General features: G+C 36.5%; 1 pseudogene; it reads left to right on the forward strand.

Annotated features, from left to right (window-relative positions):
- Window positions 1-85: 85 nt before the first annotated feature.
- Window positions 86-7,076, forward strand: LOC107853120 (annotated as a pseudogene).
- The last annotated feature ends 8,243 nt before the right edge of the window (window positions 7,077-15,319 follow it).

Below are 15,319 nucleotides of genomic sequence, written 5' to 3' on the forward strand. Positions count from 1 at the left end.
AAAATAATTTTTCTAATTCTTCGTTGTCTTTCGGTTCCTTTCCTCTTCATTTTAGGTGCTTTTTCCGCTTCACCAACTTTAGTGTTGTTTACAATGTTTAAAAGAAATTTATCTTTTCCAAAAAAGTATCATTTACATTCGAAAACCCTGGATATGAATTGGCCCTTGTGTTGTACTGCCATTGAATAAACACAGCCATATGACAACTTAATTGTCTTTTCAAAATAGTGCTGAATTTCGACGTGTTCAGGATAGTTTTGGGAAGATGCAAGACAAGGGGAAACAGGTTGCAAGTACAAATAAATTTATGACGAAACTTTTCCCAAATAAAGTGGTTATGTACATGCCGCAGGTCTGTTTTTTAAATTCTATAGAATTTTAAATTCTTTAGCAAATCACTGAGTGGCTTTGAGTATTGCAGGATGAAGCACTTCTGTCTACTTGGAAACAACAACTGGATCAAGATGCTAAAACCCTAACAGTGAAAGAAAATTTTAATTGCTTGAAAACAGTAAGCCTTTCGGACCTTTAAAGTTATGAATGACCAATTTTTCACCTCACATTTGTGAATCCCCTCAGAAAGTATGATATGTTTCCAACTTAAAATGGAGACTTGACTTCCCAAATATGTTTCCAAGGCCATTTGGACCCCTGTCTAAAAAAATAAGTTGACCTTACTGTAAAGATCGTCTTATTGTAGCCTTTCCATGTTAAGTAATCTTCACTGTCTGTTGTCCCTCTGGAACACCTCCAGCTACTGCAGAAGTTGAGTAACTCCGTCAATTTCTTAGCTGCTTAGTATCCCTCTGAAACTGAAATTCCACCCTCGTTGACTCAATATATTCCTGATTTCCCCAAGAATTCTGTCAATGTATTTCCAGCATTCTAAGACTAGGTTACTGCTCTCTGATATTCTTTTTTTGAAAAAAATTGTGTGAACAAGTTGAATGATTGATTTATGAATTCAATAGATTAATGACATGACTTCTGTCTTTAACTACTTATTGTTATATGATTGTCGTTCTTATATACGTTCTGAGCCGGATTGGGTTAGAATGCAACGGACTCGAGACATTGTGCATCAAAGACCATAATTTTTCTGTTAAAAGTAAGCTGCTGCTTTCACTGCTCTTCCTTTTTCTTCACATAGTTGTGGGAAGGGGGTTGAGGGATTTGTGGGATACTTTAGATTCTCACTATAATATACATCACTATGTCTTTTAGATCATTTAAAATCTCTATCACATCCGTGTCAGTCCGACACGATTTGGGTGTGGGTGTAGGATCTATACAGTATTTGATCGAGCTAACTTATGTGCTTTGACTATACTATAGGCTAAGATCATAGGTTGATTGGATATTATGTGTTATCATCATTGGCGGATCCAGGAATTTTCTTCAGGAGGTTCGAAAAATAAAAATATAAATGTGTGAAAAAGCCAATAAAATTTACAATTTCAAGGGATGTAAAATATTTTATTTATTTATTTATATAGCAGTAGCACCTAGCATTTGTTTTTTAGAATAAGAGCTGTACAATACATTTAATTTTTATAATAAGAGCTGGCAGTGAAAATAACACCACTGGGCTATCTAAGTGTCTTGTTTCATGTGGTTCAACATTAATATATGTACATAAATATAGATTTTCTACTTTCTATATACAACGTAATTTTTTGCCGAGGGGGTTTGGGTGAACCCCTGTGAACCACCTAGGTCTGCCCCTGGTTATCATAAGTTGTTGTTCTTGTCTTTCTTTGACTTGTGGTTTGCTTATTTTATCCGAATCATAACATCCTTCATTACCAAAAAATAAAAAGGAAGAAAAGGCAATTATGTCAACCAGGTGTTTTTTTTTTTTTTTTTTTTTTGAAAAAGAGCCGAATTATTGGGTGCTTGAAGGTGCAGAGAAGGTTGTTGGATGGGCGTTGAGCCATCATTTGATTCGGAACACTCAAGCAAATGTTGACATGAGGCTTGTCTTATCTCCCGTTAGGTAATAGAAATAGCAGCATCTGATATTCTCCTATCCATGATTTTCTTTGACTGTAATGATTGTTGAATTGAACAATTGTGGGAATCTTTTGCGATTTAACAGCATTCAGTATGGGTTGGAACTCTTACAAGCAAACCAAAATGATACCAAGAGCTTGAAGAAGTCACTCAAGGTGATTATAATATTCCTTATCTGATGCTTTGCGAAATTTGTATAAAAAGCTCCTTGATTTGATATGGCAGATACTGACTTAGGAACTGATGAACTAATTTTTCTCCAACGCAGGATGTTGAGACAGACAATGAGTTTGAGAAGGCACTTCTGGCTGATGTCATTCCCCCCAGTGATATATGGGTGACATTTGATGATATCGGTGAACTTCAAAGTGTCAAGGATATATTAAAAGAGCTGATCATGCTTCCATTACAGAGACCTGCACTTTTCTCCAAGAGTCAACTAACCAAGGTTTACATCTGCAATTTATCCAGATTTTGCTCGTCTAAGTAGATTAGCTTGTATAAAAGTTTGGAAGTATTAGACCTTTTTGTTCAAGGATCAATCACTCCAGCTTTGTTTTAATCCATTTGTTTTTCCCACTAAAATAAGAGTATTAGTATTACCTAATAATGTTGGTTTAAGTTTGACCACATTATTTCCACAGTTAAACTTGAAGATAAAGATAGTTACTTATATTTCTTACTCTTGGGTTTGTTTCATCTGAGCAGTTTGACAGGAAGTTTGTGCTTGATGAAAAATGTTACTCCAACTGTTGTTTCTCCTTTTGGGACTTGAATTTTCAAGCATTATCTAGAGATTTGTGATTATTTAAGAAAATATTGCTCTTCAATTTCATTCGCAGCCCTGCGAAGGAATACTTTTGTTTGGTCCTCCTGGAACTGGGAAAACCATGCTGGCAAAAGCCGTTGCAACTGAAGCGGGAGCAAATTTTATTAATATTTCAATGTCAAGTATCAGGTCAAAGGTTTGTTTTGTTGGAGCTTATTTGTGGCCTATTGAGTATAGGTGATGTTGTTCATAGTAGTTTCCTAGCATTAGAACAACCTTAATCTTTTTCTTTTCCAATGCCGCAGTGGTCTGGCGAGGGTGAGAAATGCATAAAAGCTGTCTACTCGCTGGCTAGTAAAATTGCTCCCAGCATTATTTTTGTAGATGAAGGATGCTTCCTTAGACGTTAGCATGTTTCTTTCATCCTTCATGCTTTAAAATTCGATCCTTTTTCTGATCCCTTTTGTCTCCTGTTTGTTTAGGCGGCTTTCTCAAGGTTGATAGTATGCTGGGAAGAAGGGAAAATCCAGAAGAACATCAGGCAATGCGCACATTGAAAAATGAATTCATGCTGAATTGGGAGGGATTACGCACAAAGGATACTGAATGAGTTCTGGTACTTGCAGCAACAAACAGGCCATTTGACATTGATGAAGCTGTTATAAGGCAACTTCCACGCTGGTAAAAGAGGAATGACTAATTTGCAGATATTATTGAAGAAATTCTTTTAACACTTGCTTAATGCCCTTTTCATGCCTTTTCTGTACAGGTTGATGGTCAATTTACCAGATGCTCCAAACAGAGCAAAAATTCTAAAAGTGATACTCGCAAAAGAAGACTTGGCTCAGGATGTTGATCTGGAATCAGTTGCAAGTACGACTGGCGGATATTCCGGAAGTGACCTTAAGGTGTCTGTTATTCTTATTTGCTTGGATAAATGACTAGTCCTTGTTTCATCTTTCTGATGTTTGAATTTGCTGTGTTTTTCTAATTTAACTCCTTTATCATGTAGAATCTCTGCGCAACCACTGCATAACGACCCATTATAGATATCCTAGAAGACGAAAAAAAGGTGCTACATCTCTTTTGTTGATGTGTGTTCATTGACTGCTTAGCTGAGGTAGAAAATAACTTTTTGTCTGTTCCAATGGATTTTCTCGGTAGTTTGTTATGGATGCCTATTTCACTTTCTTTACATAATTTTTCATGGGCTTTAGAGGATCCTTTTGAAGTATCTTAATTCAAATGTATGTTGTTTTTGGTCCTGGATTTGGTGGAAAGGAAGTTTCTAATGAAAAACCGTGGAGTTAAACTTTGACAACATGGGCTTGTGAAAAGAAAAGATAGTCTGGTGCATGAAGCATCCAAATTCTCACAGGGTCCGGAGAAGGTCGCACTCCAATGGGGCGTGATGTAGGAAGCCTACATTGGCGCAAGCATCAGTGAGATTTCACAACTCGGGAGAAACATAAGTTTGAGGGCCAGCTCACTTAATATAAACAAAAAATGTATAAAACATATCAAACAATATAGATGTCACGACTCGAGCCGGGGCCTTAGCCGTAACGAGCATCCCAAATCACGAAGGCCTGGGCGCTCTTCTAAATCGGGTACTCATACACAATATTCATATAGTCTAAGAAAATTTGCGGGAAACAATACATGATGGAACCATGGTCAATCTCATAAACTTGAACAATTTTAAAAGGAAAATTCTGAATAATCTAAACATGTGACAACCATATGAGAAATCTCTAACATTACATTAGCTATCATACATATGAGATAAATTTGGGACAAGGCCCCAGTAGACCAAAAAAAAAGAAAAAGAAACAATGATATCTTGAAATCTGGCCTTCCGAAAGAGAGAAGGCTCACCAACAGTAACTTCTGACACACACAGATCTACTACTTGGGACCGTGGAACTGTGCCTCGATCCTGGAATATAGGGAGTCAATACAGATGTACTGGTATGTAGAGTAATCCAAAAACAAAATACAACTTATACAACATAGGTGAGAGCTATTATAAAACACGTTAACGCAAAGTCATTTGAAAACACATGGGCATAGAATAATGATTTTCAACAATAATGTAGCACTATGGAGATAGATGGTACAGCCTACAATTTTACATTTTCACCGATTGCCAAATCTCGGTTGCCGCCAAGGTTGGAGTACTAGTGAGGGAAGGACACATAAGATCACACAGCAGGGCGCCATAACCCTAATCAAGTCAATATGTCGTGGTTGGGCTCAATATCACAAAGCAGGGCTCCTAACCATAGGTCCCGAGTTTGGATGACATAGTACTAGGTACGTAAGATCACATAGCAGGGTTTCAAGTTCCCGTGTCGGCAAATCACGGTTTCCAGCATAGAGTGATCTAACTCGTGCTTTCTTCGGGTAACCTACATCTAACTCACATCAATAAAGCTTTAAGTTTGATATAAGGAAAACATGCATCATGCTCACAACATTTTTTTCCTCTGTTCATTCGAGGCAATTCCTCCGTGGGATATCGTCATACCCTTACTTGCAAGTCATTAGTACCACATCAATTCTCAAAACTTCTTATGCAAATCATAGTATGAACACCAACAAGACTCCCATACACCAATATATGCATAGTGATTCCCAACATGTAATAGTTAAGAGACATCATCATTTATAAAGTAGTACAATAGTGGATATAAAACTCATGCTCTCGGTAGTTTAACAATAGTATCATGTGGAATACATAAAACATCACCATGCGGATTAAAATATTTACAACTCATGTTCATAACACCTTTCAAAATTCAAATCACATGTCCACCATTTCAATAATTTAGATATATAAGCAAACAACCCCATGATGTTTCAATATTCTTCTCAAAATCATATCGCAATGCATGCTTTCTGTGCTAAAAACAAAACCCCACTTATAATTGCATACTTACTTAAGTAATTATTAAAACCTTGTTTAAATTCGTATCAAAATCATGCCCATGAGATTAGGACAACCCCACGTACCTTAGATTACAAGGTTTGAAAGAAAGAACCTAGATCTTGATCCTTCTCTTGAAATTCTTGATCTTAGGGTTGAGTTCTTGATCTTTGGGGGAAGGAGTTAGGGTTTTGATTTGAGAGGAAAAATGAATTATAGAGTGTATTATGGTTTTTGGGGCGCAAATCTTATGTTATGGATGGATTTTGGGTGAGGGGAAGTGACCAAAATGCCCCTGACTCATTAGAAACTTATTTAACGAGTGAAACAGTTCCGTAATGTGCTGGCCGACGCGTCGCGTCGATATCACGTCGGCTTACTGCCTTTCCTTGGTGGATAAGTCCGACAAAAAATGTCATAATTTTTCGCTAGGTTATCGGATTTTGGCGAAATTGGTATCGTTGCAATGCTAACTCAATTATATACAATTTGGTGAACTTGAGCTTAGAAATTTTATGTGTATCGAAAGTTATACAAGTTCAAAATAGACTTTTGTAGAATCGAATATCAAACTTTGAATGAATGAAATGATTCTTTGCTCAACTTTGCTCTAAGCCATTTATATCAGCATTTTTCACCTCATAATCACTTCATGTACTAGGCGAAAGATCATGAAACATGAATTTAAACATAAAGCATGGAATTTGAGCTTATAAACGTAGGAATGACGGTTTGATTTCTAGCTCGAAAATGCGGTGTGTTACAATAGAAGGAAGAGGCAATATAGATTCTGTGCTGATTAACTTGGCTATTTTGTTCATCTAATTTTGAGCTATACTTGCAAGAATGACGTACAAGGCAATTTAGGAGGCCCTTGTGTGTATATATATGTTTGTGTGCATGTGCCTCTTTAGTATACTTGCTAAAACAGGCATCTAGCTCTTACATTTGATTATAGGAACAGGCTGCAGCTAGTGCTGATGGTAGACCACCTCCAACACTAAGCAGCAGTGCAGAGTTACGGCCACTGAATATGGACGACTTCAGATATTCTCATCAGCAGGTGAGTTAAAATCTGGCAGCATCTTTGAACTTTCTAAATTTAACTGCATAAGGGTGTTGACGATTGGAGAACTGTGATCATCTGTTCTTGTAGGTTTGTGCAAGTGTTTCATCTGAATCCACAAATATGACCGAGCTTCTTCAGTGGAATGATCAGTATGGAGAAGGGGGCTCTAGAAAGAAACAGTCCTTTCAGTTACATCATGTAAAGGTTATCTTAATTTTTGTACAATGAGTTTATAGGTCTCTTACAAAATGAGGTTTGACATGTTACAACTGTTACTTTATATGCTTTGACCTTTTGCTGAGTACTTGCAGAGGATTTTCAATCCTATCAAAAAATTGACTAAGCTTCTAAGATTTCCCAGAATATTTTTTTAGCTTAGATGTCTACCTTACCCGAATATTTTAACGAGAGTAGATGTCCAGGTTTATTATTTGATACCTTGTAAACCTGAAAAGTCCATTTTGTTGCAAGTGAATGATGTGTTGGAGTTGCATGCAGAGTATTGCATTTAGGCGTCGTTTGAACAACCTTATGTAATGTTGGGATTAAGTAATGTCAAGATTATTTTTTCATCCATCATTTGGTTTAGTTTGGTGTATTAAGGATAGTTCTAATTTGAGAAATGGTTATTCTCATCAGTTATACACCTTGTGTATTATCTGATGACAAATTTTGGGAAATTACTGGAGCGCTATTATGCCACTAAGACGATTCACCGTAAATGTTTATTGTTACTAGAAGGGTAAGCAATTTTTTATTGAGGAAATATCACACTTCATCTAATTGATGTTCATAAAGACTTTGAAACATTTCTTTGAAACCATGACTCACTCTGTCTTATTTCTGAGCTAGATGGTACACCCTACAATTTGTAATTCCATGGTCTATATAGAATCCGTCTTTGACTCGGCAGCCAAGCCCCCAATCTAAGTTTGTTGCAAGGATTGGAGTTTCTATAAGGAGGACACGCAAGATCACACATCAGGGTGCCAAAATCCTCAATCAAATCAACCTGTCATGGTAGTGCAAAAGATCATAAAGCAGGGCTCCTAACCAAAATACCAATTTGGGATGACATGAATCAAGGTACACAAGATCACAAAGCATGGTACCATAATCCCGTGTCGGCAAATCATGGTTTCTAGCATAGAGTCCTTCAATTCATACCTTCTTTGGATAACCATCTAACTCTCTGTAAGCCCATTTTAAAACATTTTTTTAAACATGCATCTTTTAGAATTCATAATCTGAAAATGTGATTTCAAACATGTGTTCTATTCTGTTCTAAATTACTCTGGGTTTAACGGAGTTGGTGTCGTCACACCAAGACTTGCAAGTCCTACTTCTGAGCCATATTGTACCATGCATGATTCTTTCATTAAAACATATTTCAGACCACCCAAGCATGCAAATAGTCTAAGAGATTTCATGTTGCAAAAACTATGCAAAAATTCTCATTCTTTCAATAAATATGTGGTGGTCATGTAATCTTTGACAAACCATGCAACTCTTCTCATTATATATTTATATTCAACATTGGTCAACATAAACATCCCTCTCTTTTGAAATTAAAACCATAATTCAATCATAGCATTAATAAAGACATTTCATATCATGCTTTTCAAGATGCATTCAAAACAATCCATAGCATATGAAAAGTAAAGAAAAATCATAACAAGAGAGGGATTCATTAAGATTCATGCTCTCTTGTAAATTCAAAACCCCTTTCTTAAAAATCATGATTTCCAGACCGTTAGCATGAATTAAAGATGGTTTCTTTGCCCATGAAATTTTAGAAAAACCCCACGTACCTTAATTTATGACTCTTGAATGAACTCGTGCTTTAGGGATGCTATTCGAACAATTGATGGGTGCTTCTTGTAGCCCTCGCAATGGTGATTCTGAATCTCAAAGAATTATTGAAAACCCATGGTGAAATCTTAAGATATTTTGATCTTTAGGTTGAAAGCCTATGAAGTGTTCTTGGTGATTTTGAGACAGAATGACCTTATTTTGGTATTTGGGGGATTTAATCCCATGTTATGGCTGAATGGGGTGGGGGGTGGAAAATACCACTTTTGCCCTTAAAAAGGCTAAAACAAAACTTAGAAATTGGGTGTGTGCGACAGAGCATGCGTCGCACGCTAATCGCGCGATGCTACTGTCTCAGTCACAAAAATGGTCATAACTTTTTGTTTGGATATCGGATTTTGGAAAAATTGATATCGTTGGAATGATAATTTGAAGAGCATTAATTTGATATATACTGTGCCCTCTAATTCTTTATATACAAAGAGTTATGGTCAATTAAAGTTGACCCAAGTTTCAACGCTTACTCAAACTGAAACGATAGGAAAGCTTTCAACTCGTCCTTGAGTTAGGGGACCTCTATGATCTCAATTCATGCTCAAATAGGTTCCACACTACATAATTCATTAACATGCCAAATTTGCATTGGATTTATGGCATTTGGATCATCTAAGCATAGAAATGATAATTTTTCGTTCTAGCACAAAATGTGGGGTGTTACAACTTGGAGTAGATAGGCAATTTATGCGCTAATTGATGATTTTAATTAGGATTGGATGAATTGGGCTGATGAAAAAAGATTCAATTTCCCCTTAAACACTTAAATTCGTAATAGAATTGTGTTTTAGAGAGCCACCATGACGTGGTGAGGGCTCCATCGCTATAGGCACCGCGATGCGGTCCTATAGCGATGAGCTGCTGGAATCAAAATCTAAAAAAGACCCATTTCTCGTCCGAAAAACCTGAAAGATATGCTCCTTACACCTCTGAACATTAATTGACTCAAAAATCTACCTCTCGGGGTCAGGAAGACAAATGTACAAATCTTCGAAGTTAAGAGGCTTAAAATATGACTAAGACCTCATTTGTTTACATCTTAATGGAGGTATGAATATAAATGGTTCAGACTTCAAACCATTAAGTGCATTTGTTTTTTATCAAGGTTTTAACTCTTAATAAGTCTGAATAGGTCTTAATCATTCAAATCTAGAACCAAGTCTTAATAGGTCTGAAGGGATATTCTGGTGTTGGATAATATTCAACACTCTATTCATAATCAGCAGTCACCACCACTAACCACCTCTGCCACAGTCACTATTGTCAACCACCACCCACTATCACCAACCACCTTTACCATCACAACCACCATCGAAAACAAATATCGCTACCAACCACAATTGTCAACCGTTACCATATCTACTACCTCTTTTATTCTAATAATATTCACCGTCACCACTGCCGTCAACAGTACCACAATCAGCAACCATTACTAGCCAATCCATACTACTAACCAACTTATCTATCACAACTCGCACCACTACTAACTACCTATCATGACCCGAACTAGAGCCTGGCTGTGATGGACATCCCAAACCATGAAGGCCCAGACGTCCTACTCTATCTGATCTGGAATCAGGCACAACATTCATACCATAAAAGAAAATATGAAAATATAATCTAACACGAAAACATGATCATTAACTCTGGGTTTCAAGATATAAGAAAGAAAACTGCAATTCAAAACATCTGAATAAGATCTAACTCAGTCTGTTTTGGAAACTGGGATAGGCCCCCAGTAGACCAAAATAACGAAACAACATAATTTGAAATACTAGGCCTTCTGGAACAAAGAAGTCTCACCACTGCACGGATCACTGCTTTCTGGAATACTCTATTGATTTGCCAGACTCTTAGACTGAGCCTCCGAACCTGGGAAGTAGGGGGTCAATACAGATGTAGTGGTACGCAGAGCAAATCCAAAATAATAATTTATATTCAACATATATGAGATCATTTAAAACTGTTCATAAACATATCTTATATAGTAAGAAATCTCATGGGCATTTCTTAAAGATTTTGAAAGAAAATCATCTGAAATCTGAGACATTCTTTGTTTTACTTCTGTGCTAGCTGGTATACCCTACAACTCTGAAATTCCATGGTCTATATGAAATCTACCATTGACTCAGCGGGGAAGCCTCCAACTCAAGTATGCCTCAAGGGTTGAAGTCTCTGACCCTGCTACGCCACATGGTCGTTGCCAACCTAAAAATAATATACCTAGATCGGCAAATCACGATTTTAGTCTAAGAGTTACTTGAACTCAAACCTTCTTCGAGAAGCCACCTAACCCCCTTTAAGCTCAGTTTTAACTCTTTAAAACATGCATTTTCTGAAATCGAACTCTGAAAACATACTCTGTTATGGCATACATACTTATGGTATCGTCATACCATTGAATTGAAAGTCACATCTTTGAGCCATTATTAGCATATTACAATCTCTATTTTTAAAACATAAATTCAGGGCCACCATATCAATAAATCATTTCAAAGAACTTTTTCTCTAAAACTCATGTAAACACATGTATGCAACTCTCTTTATCAAACTTTCAATGATGCAAGGTTGTCATGTCAAATCTCTTAATCTCTTGAAAATCTTTCTCATTTAACAAAATATATTTATATCAACAAACTCCCTGACTTAAATCTCTAAATCATGCTCAAAATACTATGGTATTTGAGTAAACAAATTTCAAGCCATAAATCATGCATTTCAAATTCTTCACATTAAGATCATAAACTTAAAGTCATCAGAAGAGAGGGATTTCATAAGTTGTGCTCTCAAACAATCTTAAATCTAAATTTTCATACATATACATATATACATGTAAATCAATTTAAGAGGGAAAGGCCTAAAGGCCAAATCAACAATACAATTAAATATTCATAATGCATAATAAATCATGTATCTCAAAAACTCCTTTCCAAATTCATGCTTGATAATCTTTAAATCATGTTCTAGTGTTTACAATCCCATGTAGTTTTTAGGATAAACCCCACGTACCTCAATTTAGAAATTTGATGGATGATTCTTGAAGCCTATGATTTGTGGATTCCAAATCATCAATCAATCTTGAAAACCCACAGTTATATCTTGAGTTATTTGGGTTTTGAGTTATTTGGGTTTTCTTGTTTGAAACCCTAAGGAGTGTTCTTGATGGGTTTTGATGAAAATATCAATAATGAGGTCATTTGGATTAAATCTTGTGCTTAGGCTATAAGGGGGTGGAAAATAACCAATATACCCTTAATGAGACGGACTAAAAATATAACTAGGAGCCCGATTTCATGGGCCACCGCGATGCGCCACAATCGCGGTGGCTCACTGGAAATTGACAAGTGGGATTCTTAAGGTCACCACGACGCGGAGCCATCGCGTTGTCCCACTGGTTAGGACCTAAAACTTCAGCACAACGTGCCACAATCATGCTATTCTACTGGAATTTGACAATTTCTAAATAGGCCCCCTCCTCGACGCGCCAAGCACCAAAATGACGGTGTTTTACGACTAGAACTTAAATTAGCCATAACTTCTTGCCCGGGTATCGGATTTAGGCGAATCTTACATCGACGGAAAGCACATTTAATTTCCCAGATGATAAAAAGTCAAAATTAGGGAAATTATATATGGTTTAAACATTACTCACTTTAAAAGTAAAAAAAAAGAGACTAAGCTTCTTTGACACAATTCTACTCATTTAACTCTAAGAGTATATTACCACGAGCTACCGCATGGATGATTTTTGCTGGGTGTTACACTACCACTAATACATCACAACCTCTTCATATTCTTTAACCGCCACCACCATTATCAATTATAATGATACCTCTACCACCACTTCAACTAGCACCATCGCTACAATTTATCTATACTAACAACCATCTCCACCATCACAACAAATAAAATCTCCAACTAGCACTAGCACTTCATCAATAATCATGTATTCATGTTTCAGCCAACACAATCAAGACCTTAAACTACTCAGATTAAGAAACATCACATCATAATAACCACCACCACCATCAATCGCCACCATCATAACAATCACTACAATACCAACCATCACAATTATCACCACCAATATTATTAATCAATAAAATCAATCATTGTCAATGCAACCACCATTATAATCCATCTCCACTATCACTAATAAACATAAATGTTATTTCTTAATCAAATACTAATAATTTAGTTGTATTAAATTACACACTTTTTAATATATAATTATTTTTTATTTGAATTTTATTTTTAATTTTATTATATAAACAAATAATTTTTTTTACACATTCAGATGTTGAAAAATAAATAGTCTTAATCATTCAGCTTTCAGATCTAGAGACAACATCTTAATCATTCAATTGTGCTTTTAGATTCAGACGTCCGAATCTTAAAAAAATAAATGGAGCCTAAGTCTTTCTATACTTAGAAAACTTTTCAAGCCCTAAACTTCCCATGCATGCAACTAAGAGTTAAGTCAAGTCAAGAGTTATATAGGGTGTTACATTATTCCCCCTTGGGATCATTCATCTCTGAATGACGACTTGGGACACAACAAGCATAATTCAAGCACTATATGGAAAGAAAAGAGTATTATATGATTTGCACCTTTGATATCATCATCCATGGTTTCAAAGAGAGTCGGGTACCTTGTACGCACGTCATCCTCCAATTCACAAGTTGTTTTCTCAGCTTTTGGTTCTTCCACAATACCTTAACCAAAACTATCTTCTTACTTCTCAACTTCTGCACTTGGCGGTCTAAAATAGCAATGGTTTCTTCTTCACAAAGAGTCTTTTATGTTAATTTCTTCCATAGGAAACACAAGATAATGATCCCCAATATATTTCTTTAGCATTGATACATGAATTACAGAATGGATAGAAGCTAAACCCGTTAGAAAATCTAACTCATAAGCAACCCTACCAATCCTCCTCATAATCTAATAAGGACCTATGTAATGACTACTAAGTTTTTCTTTATTTCCAAATCACATGACTCCCTTCATAGAGGAGACCTTTAGAAATACTCAGTCATCAACCTCAAATTCCAACTCCTTTCTTCTAATATTGGTGTAAGACTTTTGGCAACTCTGAGCTATCTTAAGTCTCTCCCTAATGACCTTCACTTTTTCTATCACTTGATGAACAAGATCAGGCCCAAACAATCGGGTTTCATCTACTTCATACCATACAATCGGGGATCTACATCTCCTCCCATAAAGAGCTTTGAAAAGAGCCATCTGAATGTTGGAATGGTAGCTATTATTGCAGGCGAATTCTATCAATGATAAGTGATCCACCCAACTACCCTTAAAGTCAATCATGGAAGCCCTTAACATATCTTTTCAGGTTTGAATAGTGTGTTCTGCTTGACCATTTGTTTGACGATGAAAGGAGGTGCTAAGGTTTGTTGGGTACCTAAACCTCTCTGAAAAGACCGCTAAAACTAAGAAGAGAATTGTGTACCTCAATCAGATATGATAGGTGCTGGAGCCCCGTGCAACCAAACTATCTCTTGGATGTACAATTTAGCATAATCATCCCCCGAATAATTAGTCCGCATAGGGTGAAAATGGTCAAACTTAGTCATCCTATCTATAATCACCCAAATAGAATCATATAGGTTTTGGGATCTCCAAGGTCCTGTAATAAAAACAATGTTGATCATCTCCCACTTCCATATAGGCAAAGCTTTCTCTTGGGAAGTGCCACCTGGTCTCAAATGTTCTACCTTAATGTGTTGACAATTCAAACTCTTAGACACAAAGTTAGCAACGTCTCTCTTCATATTATTCCACTAGTAAATCTCCTTAAGATCATAATACATTTTAGTAGTGTCAGGGTGAACAACATACCTAAAAGTGTGAGCTTCATCAAGAATTCTTTCTCGCAGCCCATCCATATTCAATATGCATAACCTACCTTGATACATAAAAATTGCATCACCTCTAATTTCATAAGCCATCACCTTTTGCTGACCAAATTTTTTTTAATCTGTATCAAGATGGGTTCCTCGACTTGCTTCTCCTTAACTTCTGCACATAGGGTGGATTTAGCTACCTCGTGAACGAATACCCCTTCATCTTTAGAATCCAGGCGTCAAACTCCCATATTTGCAAGTCGATGAATATCCTTCACCAGATTTCTCTTTCCTTCTTTCACATGAGAAAGATTGCCCATAGACAACTTGCTAAGGGCGCCAGCCACCACGTTGGCCTTGCTCAGATAATAATGCAGGCTCATGTCATAATCCTTGAACAATTCCAGCCACCACCTCTGCTTGAGATTCATGTCTTTCTATATGAAAACATACTATAAACTTTTGTGATCAGTAAATATATTAACATGCACCCCATAAAGATAATGACGCCAAATCTTTAATGCGAACACTACATTCACAAACTCTAAATCATGAGTGGGATAGTTCCTTTCATGCACCTTTAAATGTCTAGATACATAAGCCACCACCTTTTTATGCTACATAAGTACACACCCAAGTCCCACCCAGGACACATCACAACACACAACAAAGCTCTCTGTTCCCTTGGGTAAAGTCAAAACTGGTGCGGTAGTCAACTAGTCTTTCAATTTCTCAAAACTATTCTCACAGGAGTAGGACCATAAAAATTTTACCTTTTTTTAGTCAATCTAGTAAGTGGAGAAGCTAT

The sequence above is a fragment of the Capsicum annuum genome, chromosome 6, assembly GCF_002878395.1.
Source record: "Capsicum annuum cultivar UCD-10X-F1 chromosome 6, UCD10Xv1.1, whole genome shotgun sequence".
Lineage (NCBI taxonomy): Eukaryota > Viridiplantae > Streptophyta > Magnoliopsida > Solanales > Solanaceae > Capsicum > Capsicum annuum.